Source organism: Podarcis pityusensis (assembly GCF_964106645.2).
Source record: "Podarcis pityusensis genome assembly, chromosome: 8".
Classification (NCBI taxonomy): domain Eukaryota; kingdom Metazoa; phylum Chordata; class Lepidosauria; order Squamata; family Lacertidae; genus Podarcis; species Podarcis pityusensis.
This window is the reverse complement of record NC_138033.1, coordinates 43,520,493-43,537,735: the sequence shown is the minus strand read 5'-3', so window position 1 is coordinate 43,537,735 and position 17,243 is coordinate 43,520,493.

The window sequence follows — 17,243 nt, the reverse complement described above, 5'->3', positions numbered from 1 at the left end:
TGAACATCAAGAGTGAAATAGTATGTTGACATTATGAAGACCCTGTGTGGTGCAATGATTAGAGTGTGGGACTAGGATTGGAGAAAGCCAAGTCATGAAGCTCATTAGGTGACCTTGGTTCAGTTAGGCACAGTGTCGTAACATGGGTTGCCAGTCTCCAAGGCTGCTAGGAGGGGTGGGTGGGAGTTCAACCGACAGAGTGTGCATGCACATTCAACTGCCTAATGACATCCATATCACCCAGAATATCATAGCCACAGATATAAGAAAAGAAGAGTAATCCATTCTGTTGCCTGGTTTGCATGGAGATGCCTTTTCAATGGAGCCCAGCAATGGAAATGCACAGCTGTATTGCGGCAGCACCGGGTGTTGATATTTTCCACACCCTAACAATTAGGTGTCTGTGACAACCACCCCTGTGCCCGCACAATGCTATGCTTAGGTAATAACTTACTCAGCCTAATTTACATCATAGTCCCAAAATGGCCTCATGGGCCATATCCAGGAAAGCCTAATTAGGCCTATGGGCTGGTGCTTCCCCGGGACGGATTGTGAGATGGAGGGCAGGCACCATCTTAGTACTGCTTTCTGTAAGCCACTCTGAGAACCATTTTATGCACAAGGTTGGGTTATATAGATGCCATAAATGAATGAATGATAGGCCAATATTCTGACTATGGCAGCTTCATGTGCTCTATAATGTCACAAATTCCATCCCCTCAACCGCATGCTTATCTCACCTGTACAGGGGTGAGAAATGTTGTTTTGCACTTTCTAAGGGTTGCTTTCACCAGGGGTAACTCAAAAGTGACAACTTGGAAGCAAGGTGTGACTCAGAACATGAAAGAAATCATTAAGAGGATTTGTGAAATTGTCAGATGGACTTAATGAAACTCCCTCTCATTGTTGCTGGAAGATTGCTTTATCATTCAGTCCACTGACTTCAATCCACTCTGGCATGTATGTGAGAATTTTCACTGCAAGACCCACTCTCTCCATGGAACCTTGTGGACTTCAGCATTCCCATTCTGTCAAAGAGCCTGAATACATTCAGTATTCTATATTGTTATCATTTTTATTCGATAGTTTGGAGGAACACATGCATACACATTATGTTTGTAGTGGGGGGCATTTTTGCTGTTCAATATCACATTCCCCTGGGGAATAATTTGTTGTGAGCTGCATGCTAAAAGTGAGCAGGACAGAAGCCATCTATCTCTGTCTCCCCATTTTTTAAGTAACACCCCCCCCCCTCTCTCTAGCTCCCTTCTCACTTGGCTGTTCAGCAAGTTAATAAGTTAACACTTAATAATAACAACAGTAACTAGGGAATCTATCTTGGACTTTGCATGAGAGAAGGAAATGAATGACTGCAAGACACTTTAACTTGAAGATGAAATATTATCTAACATAAAGTGGAGTAGATAGATGCTTGTCTCAAGCAATGGTTTTAAATAATTATATCTGTCTCTAGTATGTGATGGACAATCAGAAGTATCTCTTTTGGAATCTTTGTTAATGTTTATCTGACTTTGCTTCCTTTGCTTCCTTTTCTCTTTTTCCTCTCTTCTCTCTCCATATCTCTGTTGTTTTTTCCGTTATTCTTTTGCTGCTGCTTCTCAATTTTTGTATGGTGTGTGGTCCCTGACAGGGTTAAGGAATGATCAACATGCAGATGAAAGTGATGGTTAGTTGATGAAGGACCCTGTGTGAGAGGCAAGGAAGGGAATAACTCCCAGGGTGGGAGGGTTGGAGAAGAACAGAAAGCTCCCAGGTGAGAGCTGGTAGGGTTCACCTTTCTCTGTGTGGGGCAAGCTAAGATCTACCTGTGAATTCTTCCCTGTCTCTTGATTTTTGTTTTTGTATAGATTCATCTGGCCTTTTATTGTACTGTAATGTGATATACACACACACGTGCACACACACACACACACACACACACACACACATACTAAAGGAAGAACTGTCTTTCAGTAAGAGCTGTTCGACAGTGGAACAGAATCCCTTGGGAGGTAATGGAGTCTCCTTCACTGCAGGTTTTTAAGCAGAGGTTGGATGGTCATTTGTCATGGATGCTTTAGTTGAGATTCCTGCACTGCAGGAGGTTAGACTAAATGATCCTCTTGGTCCCTTCCAGCTCTACAATTCTGATTCTATAAAGATTTCTAGAGCAAGATGTGCAATATGATCACCAACATCATCTACCTGAAGTATTCAATTTAAAAAAAAGGGAAGAAAGGCAGGAGAAATGGAATAATCTATAATAAGAATGGGTAGTAAGTTTATATTGTAAGAGCAGGAAAACCAGATTTCAAACCAAGCATCTGCTACACAACTCTGGTTATGTATGGGGATTTTTTTAACACACACAAAGTTGTTGTATTCTCCACAAGTATCCCCCCCATGGAATAAATCATAATCTTTCATCTAACCCACAAACTGCAGCATTCATTTTTAAGATACGAAATCAATCTGTAAAGGGCTATACAGCACCTTATGAAAAGGGAGAGAAAGCAGTTCCTTCAATGTGACTGCAAGAAACATTTACAAAAAAAAGGACAGTGTGATTATCTGTCTTGGCATTTAGCTACACCAACTGAATTAATATTATTTAGCTGCACTGACAGAGCTCGTTCCTTGCAGATTCTATATCCTGGGATTTCTTAAATGTCTGCACTCTAGGGGAGGGGCGAGGAGAGAAGAAACCCTTCTGGGACACAGCATAAAATCATTGAGCGCTTTGACAGTAGCCTATGCAACAAATCCAAAACCATATTGAGTTCAAAGGATAACGATAAAGATCATCTGAAGTCGGAGGAAGCTAAAGGACATCCTTCCCGTAGCTCTGCATGAGATTTGGAGTTTCCTCACATGTGACAGATACTTGCATAAAACTAGACCAGTCTGAAGTTCAATATTTTTATGTCTGTCAAACTGAACACTGATTGACCCCTTAATCTCCCTGCAGGTCACTAAATATCATCTTTTGAAGTTGTGTATGGAGAGACACCTTGATAAGCTCTGTTGAAGAAGCATTTCCTGACAATCATGACTTCCTAAGCATTCTGATGTTCTCAGAAACAAATTTGTGTTTGCTGTTATGATATATTTCCCCCATGCCTTCATTCCATGTTACATTTTAAGAAGCTAACCATTGCACAAATAACATTCAAGCATTCTGTGATGCACATATTTAGACACCACACCGAGATATTAATATTTTCTATAAAAATAAATAAAATTGAGATGCATATTCACACTCCTGTCTCAGTGACATCTCCATTGGCATGGTCATGCCCACAGAATGGCAGATGGCAGGTTTCCCAAGGACATGCTCTATGGGGAGCTGGCTTCAGGCACCAGACCCATTGGTAGACCAACTGTATGTTACAAAGTTGTCTGCATATGTGATATGAAGGCTGGCAGTGTTAACCCTGCTGTGTGGGAATCCCTTGCAGACAACTGCAGCACATGGAGACAATCTGTCAGGTCATGTATCTACAGCAGTGACCAGAGGAAGAATGATTGCTGGAAGGACTGCAGAAAGAAGAACACAATGGTATGCCTGCATCAGCACAACCAGATGCCTTTATCTGCCCCAGGTGCAACAAAACATGTCTCTCCTGTATCAGTCACTACAGCTACAGCAGGCATGGTAGCTCTCCAATTTTTGGACTTCACTCCTGAAAACACATTCTTCCCTTGTCTCTTAAGACAGATGAATGCCAGCCAACTTAGTATACGCATCTTGGTACACATTGCTCAGCTGAAGAACAACACTGCAGAATTTGAAGTGCAAATTTCAGAGGATGGCTGTGGTTTTGTTCCAAAAAGTGTGAATTTGGTAAGCTCACCTTTAAATTCAAACTGGATCTAATTTCTCCCCCATCCCTAATGAATACTCATGTAAGAAAGTCCTCAATGGGTCTTACTCCCTCTTAAGTGTTCTTTTGTGTCCTTTTAGGAGGCAGCTAAATTATGGCAAGGGTCTCTTGCCATGACTCTCCTAATAAAACATTCTGTCTCATGATAAGGGGGGGGGGAGTCCATTTTGATCCTCTCCTTCTACAGCTGCAGCTTTAGAAAGTCCTTCTGCTTCTCTGCTAAGTCAACACAAATCAAGCATAATCATACAAGTTTGTCCTTTATGTTTCATTGCACATGTTTCACCCTATTAGCCAAGGTCATTTGCTGGTGCTGGGAGCATTTTATCTTGGCAATGAAAGGAACCTTGCAGTCTTACACCTGATATTGAATTACAAACCAATCATACATGTATGGGCTTTGAACATTCCTGTATTTCTATGCTAAGTGTTTTAGATTCTACACATTTGTTTTGTTTTTAACTAAAAGTGGCAATATTTCTCCCCTGGTTAAACTAACAGTCTCCTCTCCCTGGTACTTCAAACACTACCATAGCTGTGCCAGGCAGGAGGGGAGAATAGAAGGAAAAAGCAGGAAGACCCTGGGCTGTATCCAGCACTCTCTGTCCTTGAGTGCAAAGGATTTTGCACTAGCAAACAATTGAGGGCTCATTCACATTTAGCTTTGCTCCATGCTTTGTAGGCACAGGTCTGGGATTTCCAGGTCTGTGTCCAAGCAGGACTCTTTTTGTCCCAGCACTTTTCCTGGGGAAAGCCACATTTTACTCCTAATTGGAGCAATCCATCAAAAACATGATCATCATTTGCTCCAATGCAGTGGTAAAACACGTATACACCTTGTAAATATAGAGTGTGGTTTGGATTCATGACATTTTTCTTCTCCTGAATCACCGCAAAACTAATGTAGCAAAACATGAATTGCTATGAAAATTCAAGTTTTCAATGAAATCTGTACTGTCTGGATGCTTCTGCTAATTAGCAATCCCTGACACTTTCGCAATAAATTAAATCATATATGGAAAAGTTAGCAGATTACCATTGTCGAGCCACTGCCAATTTAACAAGAAAATGTTAACAAAAGCGTTTGCTTTAAACATGACACACTCAATTACTTTTCACAGTTTAGGGAACATGATCATCACTGAAAATATGATTTCTGATCATAGCCATGTTGTATATGTGTACCTTTGTATCAGAATCTGTCTAGATTCTGCATTGCTTAAGTGGCTTTGACTTTCGTTACCCCATTTGTTACTTCTCTGGTTGTGATAGAGGTCCCCATGGCAACTGACAACCTAGTGGCTGTCCCCACCCCCCTAGAATGCACCAGCATGATACTATGGAAAAATAAAATGGTGGCTGCCAGGAAGCAGCTACCAACAAACAATCCAATTAGGAAAAGAAGCAACAAAAGAGAAAACAACAAATGTGAGTACCATAATAAGACAAATTTGAATACAATGGATGAATTATGAGACAAATAAGATTTTCAGCAAACAAGCGAGGTTTTTACTAAAGAAAATGAATGGAATTATGAAACAAAAGCAAAGCAAAATCCCTCACAACTCTTCCTGAATTGGTTGAACAGTGATTTCCTGCAATTCACTCTAAAAGTACTGAGGTCCCTGACCTCACCTGTCTCATCCTATACAGCAAAGCCCCTTTAAGGTTGAAGGCACTGGCAAAGCTGAATCTCTCTCGCTATAGAATGAGATGCATTTCACTGTGACGTTAACTCATGGCTTAGAAGAAGTTAATGAAACCATTCAAGTTCAATACTTTAATCTCTCAAATTGGTTTATCTTAGCCTTGTGGCCGCTTCTTATTTCATAATATGCCTAACACAAAATATCTGCAAAGGCTTACAAAATTAAATGAAGGCAAGTGTGTACAATTTTGAGCTCATTAGGAGCCATTCATATGTTCATCTGTCTCATTAGAGATGTTTTCTTGAACTGGGAAAGTGCTTTGGAATCTGCAATTTTTAATTTCCCTGCCAACTGGTGTGAGATTTTGGATTGTTTCTCTCTCTCTCTCTCTCTCTCTCTCTCTCTCTGTGTGTGTGTGTGTGTGTGTTTGCATGTGAGAGAGTTTTAACATATTAAGGGCTACTAAGAGAGGAGCACAAAGTACTGAAAAGATGTTCGGTTTCAGATGTTCAGTTCCCATTTTCACAGGCTTCTCACACTTCAGTTAAAGCTCAAGGGAAGTAGCTCCTCCCATGGAACTTTATTCAAATCAGAAAGTCATGTGCAAATGAGACAAACACAACCAGTGGGCAAAGACAGTATGCAAGAAGACGCCCAAAGGTTGCATGCCCACACCACCCAACACCTTCTTGGAATATGTATTAGTAGTAATGACAGTTTTATGTGTTTGGCTATAATCCTTAGCAAAGATAAAAATACATTCAAAATTGAGCCACAAATCTGGCTCTTAATTTCCTGACTGCCAACTCAAATAAGAAAGCACATAAGGTAATATATGTTTTCTGGCCTGATAGCAAAACACACATGAAGTCACTTAGTGTAACAACATTCATCCTCCAGCTAAACTCAGATATTTTTTGTGAGAATCCTTATATAGAGGACACCAAGTAATAAAGTGAACAATGTTTTCTATAGCCATCATTGAATATGTGAGGGGGGTTAATATGAATATCCCTCATCTCATTACATTTAGAGATTTAGTTTGGAAGACCATTTCGGCTATAAATTAATTCTATAGTGTTGAAAATCTCTCTCTCTCTGTCTCTCTCTCTATATATATATTGGTGCTGTGAATGTTTCTTAGTCATATTTCCATATATTTGCCCATTTTTCCCCCATGCATCATCATTCATTTATAATAATAATGTAATAAACTGCAGAGATTGTGTTTATATATATGCTTTATATATGCTTTATATATACTTTATATATGCAGGGATTTAGGATTAAAAATTCTAACCCTAAACCTACACATATTAAAGTGTATTTTATAAAGCACATTTCTTATGTTACTGCAGTCCATGTTCATATGGTTATTTTCTTTTCACAAAAATGCACACTCTTCTGTTTTCCTACAAGTTAAATAGCTAAAAATAAAAGCTATCGTTATTAATCTTTGTTCGGTGTTGTCTGGCTGCCCTGCAATTAATAACCGGTGTTAAATCCCTTTCTGAGAAACAGGGTGAAGGCAGCCATATCTACCAATAGCATGTTGCTATGAATTCAGTACTCCCTTGCTGGATCTCAGTGATTTACTTTAAAAAAAATACTTTCCAGTCCAGTCCTATAGAACAGTTATGCATTATATAAATGGAGGCTTAATCACATCTGGGCAAATTGCTCGGTCCTTACGTTTCTGAAATAAAATCCTAGCTTAAAAAAAAAAAAGCGGGAAAGGAAAATATGTTTCAATTTTCCATTCTGGAATTCTATTTCAGCTTTCAATTGAACTTGTGGCGTGTGCAACCAACTATGAATGCTGTGAGCTCAATGGCTTGAAATAGCATCAGGAGAACAAATCTTTGTTTCACTCAGAAAGAAAGAGAAAGTATTTAAGGTATATCAGAAACTGGGGGTGGACATTTATGCTGAAAAGTATTACACACACTCTCTTTCTCTATCTTAGGGAATTCCTGTTATAATATATACATATTACTTACATATGCGCATATATGCATACTATGCTTTTGGTTCATGCATAGAAACATTTCCTGTTATAAGGTAATTTCAGACTTGTGGCTAAAATGAGAACCAAGAAAGGCATAAGATATATCTCATAGGAGGACCACCTCCTCCACTGCAGGGAAACAGAATGTTGGGCTTACTATTGTAAATCCATTTTATACAGGAGTGGAGGGGATCTGACCAGCCCCAGGACTGACAATGTGGTGGGGAGAAGTGCAGTGATGAGTCCTATTCAAGCAGCCAAGCTATTCCCTCCCCTTCCATCTCTCTCTCTCCCTTCTCTGTCTCTCTCTCAATCTTAATCTCTCCTTTTTTTCTCTTTCTCTTTCTATACTGTTTTGTTTTGATTGTTCATCATCAAACCTTTATTGGCATCACATACAAACATTCAGAATAAATAGGCCAGTGTGATATTGTCGCCATTTCAACAGTACAGTCATTTGCCAAAGGGAAGAAGAGGTGAGCAATCTATTTAATCTCTGTGGGTCTCCAGCAAGGGCAGGACCCTGTAGCATACTTCAGCAACAAAAAATCAAATAGAGGAACTTAGCTACTGTCTTGGTGAGCTCCTGGTCTCTCCCCTGTAATAAGAAGCATATAACCTCTGTCTCTGGTTTCCATGTTGGAATACATAGATGGTCTGGAAATTGTTGGCGGAGATCATCATACATTTTACATTTAAGCGCCATGTGAGCTAGAGTTTCCACCAAGTGGGCATTGCATGGGCAGATCCTATCTCCTTCTGCCTTACTATTCTTGGCTACTGTTAGCTGTGAGACACTTGTGAGCTGAGAGTGAGCTGCCCTCCCACTCAGAGTAAATGTCATCAAGTTGCATAATCCTGCCCAATGGAAGTGAGTGGAAGGAACAACTAGATCATATTGTGAAGTTCAGGAATGGAAGACACTTCAGCGAAGCAAAAGAGTCACAAATGCCTTCATTAGAGGAACATACTATATAGGGCCATACACTACAGTCATACCTTGGTTTTTGAACAGCCTAGTACTCAAACGTTTTGATCAAAATTTGGAAGTGAATGTTCCAGTTTTTTAATGTTCTTTTGGAAGCTGTACATCTGACGGGGCTTCCATGGCTGCCGATTGGCTGCAGGAATTTCCTGCAGCCAATCAGAAGCTGTGCTTTGGTTTTTGAATGCTTTGGAAGTTGAATGGACTTCCGGAACAGATTCTGTTCGACTTCCAAGATGCGACTGTATAGGGTACATGGTGAACTATATATTGTAAGCTTATACAGTGGTACCTCGCAAGACGAATGCCTCGCAAGACGGAAAACTCGCAAGACGAAAGGGTTTTCCGTTTTTGAGTTGCTTCGCAAGACAATTTTCTCTATGGGCTTGCTTCGCAAGACAGAAACGTCTTGCAAGTTTGTTTCCTTTTTCTTAAAACCGTTAATACAGTTGCGACTTGACTTCGAGGAGCAACTCATAGCACGCAGTGTGCGTCTCCGTAGGGGCAAGAACGTGTGAAGGCGGGTTCTGAGGGAGAGGGAGCTTTGTTTCGGCGAAAAATAGCAAGGCGCGCACACTTCCCTCCCCACAACTCCCAGTTAGGGAGGCCAGACTCCGGGGCTCTTCGGACGGGGCTCCTTCCTTCTCCCCACCCCCAGCGCCCCGGCGGTGACAAGAGCGCCTGCCCGGGCCCTCCGGCGCTCGCCCTGCGAGGGGCGCCCCCTACCTGCATCTCCGCGCTTTCCAACCCTGCGACGTCGACGGCTGCGGCAAGTTTGCCTCTCGGTGTGTGTGCGCGCGAGTGTGTGTTCTCCTCGCCCCGCTCAAGTTAGTCCCGGCGCAGCACAGGCAGCAGGTGAGTCGCCCTTTGGCAGCGCGGAAGGCACCGGGCCAGGCAAGGTCAGCTCGGGAGCCACCGGGGACGCGTCCCCGCGCTCCTCTCCAACGGGCTGGATGCACCCCTCTCCGCTCGCGCGCTTCTGGCTGGCTGGCCGGCTGCAGCAGCAACAGGGGCAATAGGCATCCACCTTCGCCGACGCTCCCTCCCTCCCTCCTGCCTGCGGCGGGCAGCTGGCTAGCTGGCGCTCTCGCTTTCTTTCGGGCTGCTGCTGCAGAAGGGATTTTGCACCAGACAACTTTTAGGCCGGTAGGAGTTTTGACTACCACGGTGACAGCAGCAGCAGTAGCAAGACGGTGCCGACTGTAGTGCAAAGGGTCGGAGCAAGGCGAGCCGAACCGATCCCAGGGGCTCAGGCAGCAACCTCCGCCCCGCCTCCCCCCAAGCCCTGCGCCCGCCTCTCCCTCCCTCCCAAGCACCCCCCTTTTTGAGGTTTTTGAAGACTTTGGTGATTTTTGAAGCTTTTCCGAAACTTTCCCGACACCGTGCTTCTCAAGACGAAAAAAATCGCAAGACGAAAAAACTTGCGGAACGAATGAATTTCGTCTTGCGAGGCACCACTGTACTGTAAGCTATAAATCTCTGATGTCCATATCAGCATTAGGAGCAACAGAAGCGATAATATGGTGGCAGAGTGTAAGAGCTCATTCATACCGCCATTTGCCCTGTTGCTTTCTCCTGGGAAAACCTGCAGTTTACTGCTAAATCAGACCAAATGGCAATCAAGTTTTCCATGGATTGCTATTCCAATTCAGCGGCAAAAAGTGTGTTTCTCAGGGGAAAGCCATGAGACAAATGCAAAATCACTGAGTTCTTAAGCTACCACTTTATTTCCCTAATAATGCCCCGGTGGTGCTGCATCAGGAACATTGTGGGAAATTAATGCATCAGCTCATAGATCAAGCTGATTCAACCACCAGGGAAACAAAGGAAGTTTGATGGGGAGCCCAGGGCAGGGGTTAGTGGTAGGCTTTGCCAGGATGCTGTGCCCTGACAACTGGCAAAGGATGCCATGTGCCAACACCAGACATTTAAAGTGTAGCAAATTGATCCAATAAATATCATTTTAGCTTGCTGCACCTCTCATTATGTGGGAGCTCAATAATATCAATATGCTGAACTGTACTACGCTCAACTGCCAATCTCATATGATTCTTCACAAGGTACAACTTGATTTTATATTGTCATTTATTCTCATATTTAATGTTTGTTGTGTGTGGAGGGGAGATCTGTCATGTGCTATAGGAGATACAGTGAAATGCCTAATGTGTTATTTCAAAGTGTACTTACTGGTAGCAAGAGGAAGACTTATAAGGAAAAGTCAAAATTTTCTCCATAACTTACTCAATGTTCTTAGAATTGTTTGCTTTATGAGGGTGTGCTACAGAGGATAGATTAAAATGCCTGCTACTCTGTGATTTTTGCAAACTACACCTTGGCAAATATAAATCTGTCAAATATTGCAACTTAGTTTTGGTATTATTATATACTAGGAAAATAGCAATATAGCATTACTTTCCAATATAACTGAACTTCAGGAAACATTTGAAAAAGCACGGAGGACTAGAGTTCAAATAAAATCTAAGTATCTAAGATATGAAGAAGTTTATGGCGGCACAATGTTTAAGATTGGTATTTCTCTTTTTATTAATTCTTGTAGAGCCCCCCTCAATATTATTTTTTGTGCTCCAGTTTATCATTTCAGCTTTCACTGCATTTCCAATAGCCTTACAGGGATTTCCCCCTGCCATTCCTTTCATCTGAAGATTCATCAGAACCTACTTTTGCAAAATCTGCTTTGTGTCAGATTCTTGCCTTTCCGGATCCAGTTTCAGTCAGAAAACTATTAACAAGAATATTAACCCCTGCTCAAACATTTGGAGAAGGGTCATAGCTCAGTGGCAGAGTAGGAGGTCCTGGAATCAACCCCAGACATCTCCAGGTGGGGTTAGGAGAGCCCCCCTGTCTGATATCCTGGAGAGCCACTGCCAGTCATGTAGACAATACTGAGCTAGATGGATCACCAGTACAAAAATGTAAAGCAGCTTCTTATTTCCCAACAGTGTAGCATAGCTTTTAGAGTGTTGGGAGACCAGGGTTTAAATCCCCACTTGGCCATGAAGCTCACTGGGTGACCTTTGGCCAGTCACTCATTTTCAGTCTAACCTTCCTCACAGATTGTTGTGAAGATAGAATGAGAAGGTGAACTGTGTACGCCACTTTGAGCTCCTTGGAGGAAAGGTGAGATATAGCATAAGAAGAAGAAGAAAACATATTTATAAAATCATTTAAAATGCTGTCACTTGTGTGGAGTTCAATAACCGGTTGGAGGGTGAATTCTTATCTTCCCAGGAAGACCATCATGGCATTGGGGAGATCAGCCTGGCCTCACTCACTTGTCAGTCAGGAAGGATCTTGCTTCCCTTCTTCCTGCCAGAAAGAAAATGGTTCCAACTGCCAGCTGGCCAGATTACAGGGCTAAACACACTGGCCTCTACTACTGACCAGGAGACCTAGAGTTTTATCCACCTACCATACACAGAGGAGATCAATTGAACTCAGTGAACTTAAGTCATTCGTGTCCATTGATTTCAATGGGTGAGCTTGACTTAGTTGGATCCACCTACTAGATCTACCAGGAGATTGCATCCCCATACCTCTTAGGAAGAACATGATGGCAGGAGGAGACCAATCTGGTCCTTCTGTTGATCAGTTAGGGCAGAGCTCTCATCTTCCCTCCTAGTGTCTTGCTCTACTCTTCCTTCCACCTTGGTTTTCCTTTTTTGTAACATGTCTATTAGGTTGCAAGCTTACAAGCAGGGACAGGATTGTAAACTTGCAAACATGAACTGTATTTTCTCTCTATACTACACTCACCCAAATCTTTCACCACACTGGTGAATGAATGTACTGCACAATGACAAACTAAGAATTAGAACAAACTAATTCTACTTTTGTTTCCATCCTTCTCCCTGCTTACTGCAAGTGACACAACCTGGAATGCTCATAAGGCAGGTGATACTAGCTAATGGCAGTCTGTGGTTGGTGGGCCAGTGTCCCCTTTGCCCTAATGGACCAAGCTCTGCTGTCAGGGAACCTCACTGTCTCACTTCACTCTTCAATGCAGCCAGGTGGGAAATATTAGCAATATTAGCACCAACCTCATCGTACTTTGAAACTGAACCTTGGGTTTGTTGCTAGGCACATGACAGACATTGCATCGTTTAAAAGGGCATTGCATTGCAATTGCCATGAACTCGTACTCTTTAAAGTGAAGCTCAGCCAAGGCATTTTCACCCTGTGCTAAAAAAGTTTGTGGGTGTTGCACTTCTATCAATAGATGTTTGATAAAAACGCTTTGCAATGAAAATATCCATGCTACAAATAAATGCTGTCAGTGAAGCAAACTGCATTTGAAGAAAATCAGGAGTGTGGATCTAACAGGGATTATATCTGCAAAGACAATGTAAAATGCTGGCAAGGTACAAGCGATCAATTCCACCCGGGCATTCAGCTGTATTCTTGTGGTGACACTTTACATAGGTCACAACTGACGCAATGCAAAATTTCAAATAGAATAGAGCAAGGTTATTGACAGTCAATGGTGTCAAAAGCTAACAAAAGATGCAGCAGCAGCATCTGCTGCCTTAGCAAATACAGGAGAACTGCTGTATGTGCTGGCAATAGAGTGGGCCTATAACATCTTAAAAACGTTATTTCCTAAACCCTATTACTGTGCCAGTATAGAACAGAAAAAGTAGTTAAGACATAATTCAAGGGATGAACAGATCTCCACTCTTCTGTATTTATTTATAAAGCATTTTACACTGCTTAATATAATGAAAATCTCTAAGTGGTTCACATAGACACAATAAAAATACCCAACAACACAGGCTCAACTGTTCTTCAGTGGTCCCTTTCCAGCTGACCACCATCTTTGTAAACCTGGTCCTATAGACTTGGGATGTGGTTACCTGCAGCCCTTCAGATGTTATTGATGGTCCTTGTTGCTGACTACTGGCCATGCTGGCTGCCTAATGGAAATTGGGATCCAACAACATCTGGAATGCTGTGGTCTTCCCATTCCCATGGAGACCAGTTAGTGCAAGTATTTATAGAGAAAACACACAATAAGAAAAATCCTTGTACTAATCTGAGTTATAGGAAAAGTTTAGCCCTTAAAGAATTGTCTAATGATCTGGATCTAATTATAAAAGAAGCTGATAAGGGAGGAGTTATAGCAATTATGAATAAATGGAAATACAAGGGGAAAGTAATGAGACAGCTGGGGGATTCATCTTCTTGTATCTCATATGTAAAGTCTGTACAAAGAATCATTGACTTATTAAATGAAGGCTTGTCAAAGGGGCACATTGCAAAATCAAGTACAGATATTTTAATATAATGCAAATCCTTGTATAGGAATTTCATATATTTGTTACCCAAGCTTCATAAAAATGAATCAAACATAGAACATAGAAAGCCACTGAGAGGCCCCATTAGTTCATCTAACTCAGTACATTGACTGGCAATGGCTTATCTGGATTCCAGGCAATGGTCTCTACTGGCTCTACCTGGAGATACTGGGGGTTGAACATAGGACCTTGTGCATGCAAAGCCATTCTGTGACCCTCTATGGCCATTCCCCTACAACACTTATTCTTTTGCAGTGAACTTCAGTTTTTGAGCCATTATCTGTTTTAAGCCATTAACCCTTGGTCATCTTGGTTGCCCTCCTCTGCACACATTCCAGCTTGTCAATATCTATCTCAAATTTTGATGTCAAAAGACTACGCTCTTGGTGGCAATTTCTCTTTTACAAAAAACAACTCAATACATAGCCTTATTATCACACTGAGCATATGTGGAACATATTTTGTTATGATTGATTAATGGATTCCATTCCCCATTTACCCCCATTGTTTTCTTTTATTCAGCCTGCTACTGTTATTAACATTAAAAATACAAGAGTCCAACTGAACCAGACCAGAGGTTCCTTGAGTCAAGCATCCAGCTTCCTACAGGGTTCACCCACTTTGGGAAGCCCACAAGTGAGACATGAAGTCCTTTCCCACTATTGTTCCCCACATACTGCTCAGCCTGGAGTTTCTCTAGTGCCATCATGAATATATTCTGCACGCTACTCTGTTGTCCATGCCATGAATTGATCTAGCTTCCATGAATTTGTCAAACAACATTTGTGTTGAGACACAACAGGCACCCACTATCTGCACTTTCAAGAAACAGTTGAGGACATTTTCATTTTGACAGGTTTTCCCAGCTGGATAAATTGGTCCACTTTTTGGGCTTTTAGTCTCTCTGTCTGTCTGTCTGTCTGTCTGTCTCTGTGTGTGTGTGTGTGTGTGTGTGTGTGTGTGTGTTCTTAACTGTTTTTAATTATTTTATGCATAAATTGCCTTAAGACGATGGTTCAGAATGTGATTTATAAATCAATTGTAATAAACATTATCATCCTATTTTAAAACCATTTAAGCCAGTAGCCAACATCAGACATGACGGTGAATTCCATATGTTAATCATGCACTCTTTGAGTAAGTATTTTTCCCTTTTTCTTTCCTAAATTCAATCTCATTGGATCAATTTCATTGGATGACCCTGTACTGTAGTGATATGAAAGAGGGGGGTGGACATTGTACACAAATTACAATAAAATTATTTCTACCAGATAAATAGATAAGCAGGGAGACAGGCAGGCAGGCAGGCAGTTTCCCTCTCTTATCTAATTAGCTTTTTTGGAGGGGGGTTATTGTGCATTCTGCAAATATGTTTATTTATTTACTTGTATTCATCCACTCACTCACTTATTCATTTAATTTCTATCTTGCAATGTGCTTCAAAAAGACTCAGGGCTTCTTTTTGATACCTCAGATACTGAGGTTCCACTTCAGTACACACAATTATAGTCTTAAAATCTCTAGCAATGTTAAAAAGTGATTGCTTCACCTAACACAGGATTCTTCTTATCTGCTCCTCTTGGGAATCTATGATTACTGAGCCATTGGGGTGGGGGGGAGAGAAGTAAAATGAATGATGTGCTTTTTACCACAGCTCTTTAGTTTTATTAACAGCAGACTTCCATTTATATAGAATAATGGCTCCCTGTAAAATCTCTGCAAAATAGAGTTTCACATGGAATCACATGTATTTTGAGCATTATGTAGTATCAGCAGTTTTGAAGATCTGGACTCTTCCCTCCCCTTAAACAGAAACTGCCTGGGCACCCCGCATCAGCTCTCAACATACATAAGGGATGTTAATGTTAATGTAGGGAAATAAGAAAGCCCAGCTGGATCAAGGCAAAGATCCATGTAGTCTAGCATTCTGTTCTCACAGTGGTCAACCACTGGAAGCAAGATTGGAGCACTACAGCACAGTCTGCATTGGTGATTCCCAGCAGCTGGTATTCAGAGGTATATTGCCTCCAACATCAGAGGTAGAAAACAGCTGCTATCCTCCATGCACTTCTCGAATACTCTTTAAGGCAGGCATCCCCAACCTTTGGCCCTCCAGATGTTTTGGACTACAATTCCCATCATCCCGGACAACTGGTCCTGTTAGCTAGGGATCATGGGAGTTGTAGGCAGGGGATGCCTGCTTTAAGGCTATTCAGGTTAATGGCCATCACTACATCTTTGGGAAGTGAATTCCATAGTTTAACTATGTGTTGTGTGAAAAAGTCAGGCCTGAATCTTCCAGTCATAGGTTTCTGTTAGTTTCAGTGGGCCTAATGTTGAATACAGGCATCGAATGAAAAATAAAAGAGCGTTTTTTAAAAAATAGGATGGGCAATTCAAAGGCATCATACTGTTTCTCACTTGTTGGAATGAATTCACGACAGACGAGTGGCAGGTGTCATATGAGGCGTCTGCCGGGGCAAGCCCCGGGAACTCTCTTTTATTGAATATTACAAACATTGCCACAGGTGTGCTTGTGGCTGATTGGTTGATACAAACACAAAGCAACTTGTTGCTGATTGGTTAACATAAGTACAAGGCGGGAATTATATATTACATTAATCACTGATAGATTAAAGGCTGGGAAACGGAGCTGGAACTAGACAGGCATGAAACCTCCTAATTAAATTATAACTAAAGATTGATATTGAAAGAACACAACATGAAAGAATACAACAATCACGTTCCGTAGATGTGGTCAGCAATGCATTAAGAACAGGTCAGGGTACACTGTTTCATTAACTCAATGGGAACTGTTCAGAACATTCTCAGACTCATGTGCAGAGGCAAAAACTTCCCAGCACTCACTCTCATGGGTCCACAGTTCCATGCACCTAATGTTCTTCAAAGAGATCTCTAGAAAAGAGAGAAATTATTCCTTATCAAAGTGATAATGCCACCAAAGATTCAACACAAGCTTTGTTTGTTGCATAAATAACACCAGGAAAATATACACCTTGATATTCAGTTTAGGGGGTCTGAATAACAAATATTATAACCATTTGGTACACATTAGATGGGAGAAACAATCTACTTTTCACCTCCATAAGAATTTGAGCTTGCACTCTGTGTGTCCTGAAACCAATCCAACCATACACAGATTTCTGTGAAGAACAGAATGTGTGAAACATATGTTGACTTTTAATCCAATGGTTGCTGATCTTGGAAAGTTCATTTTTTGTAAAAAGGATTTACTTCTATTTCAAGTTCAACATGTCCAAAGAGAAAATAAAGAACACATGTAATAGAATGAACTGGAAGATATAAAATAGAAATCATTCAAAATCCTACCCCAAAATGAACATAATTCACATTAGGTTCACTCAGGACACATGGAAACTACTT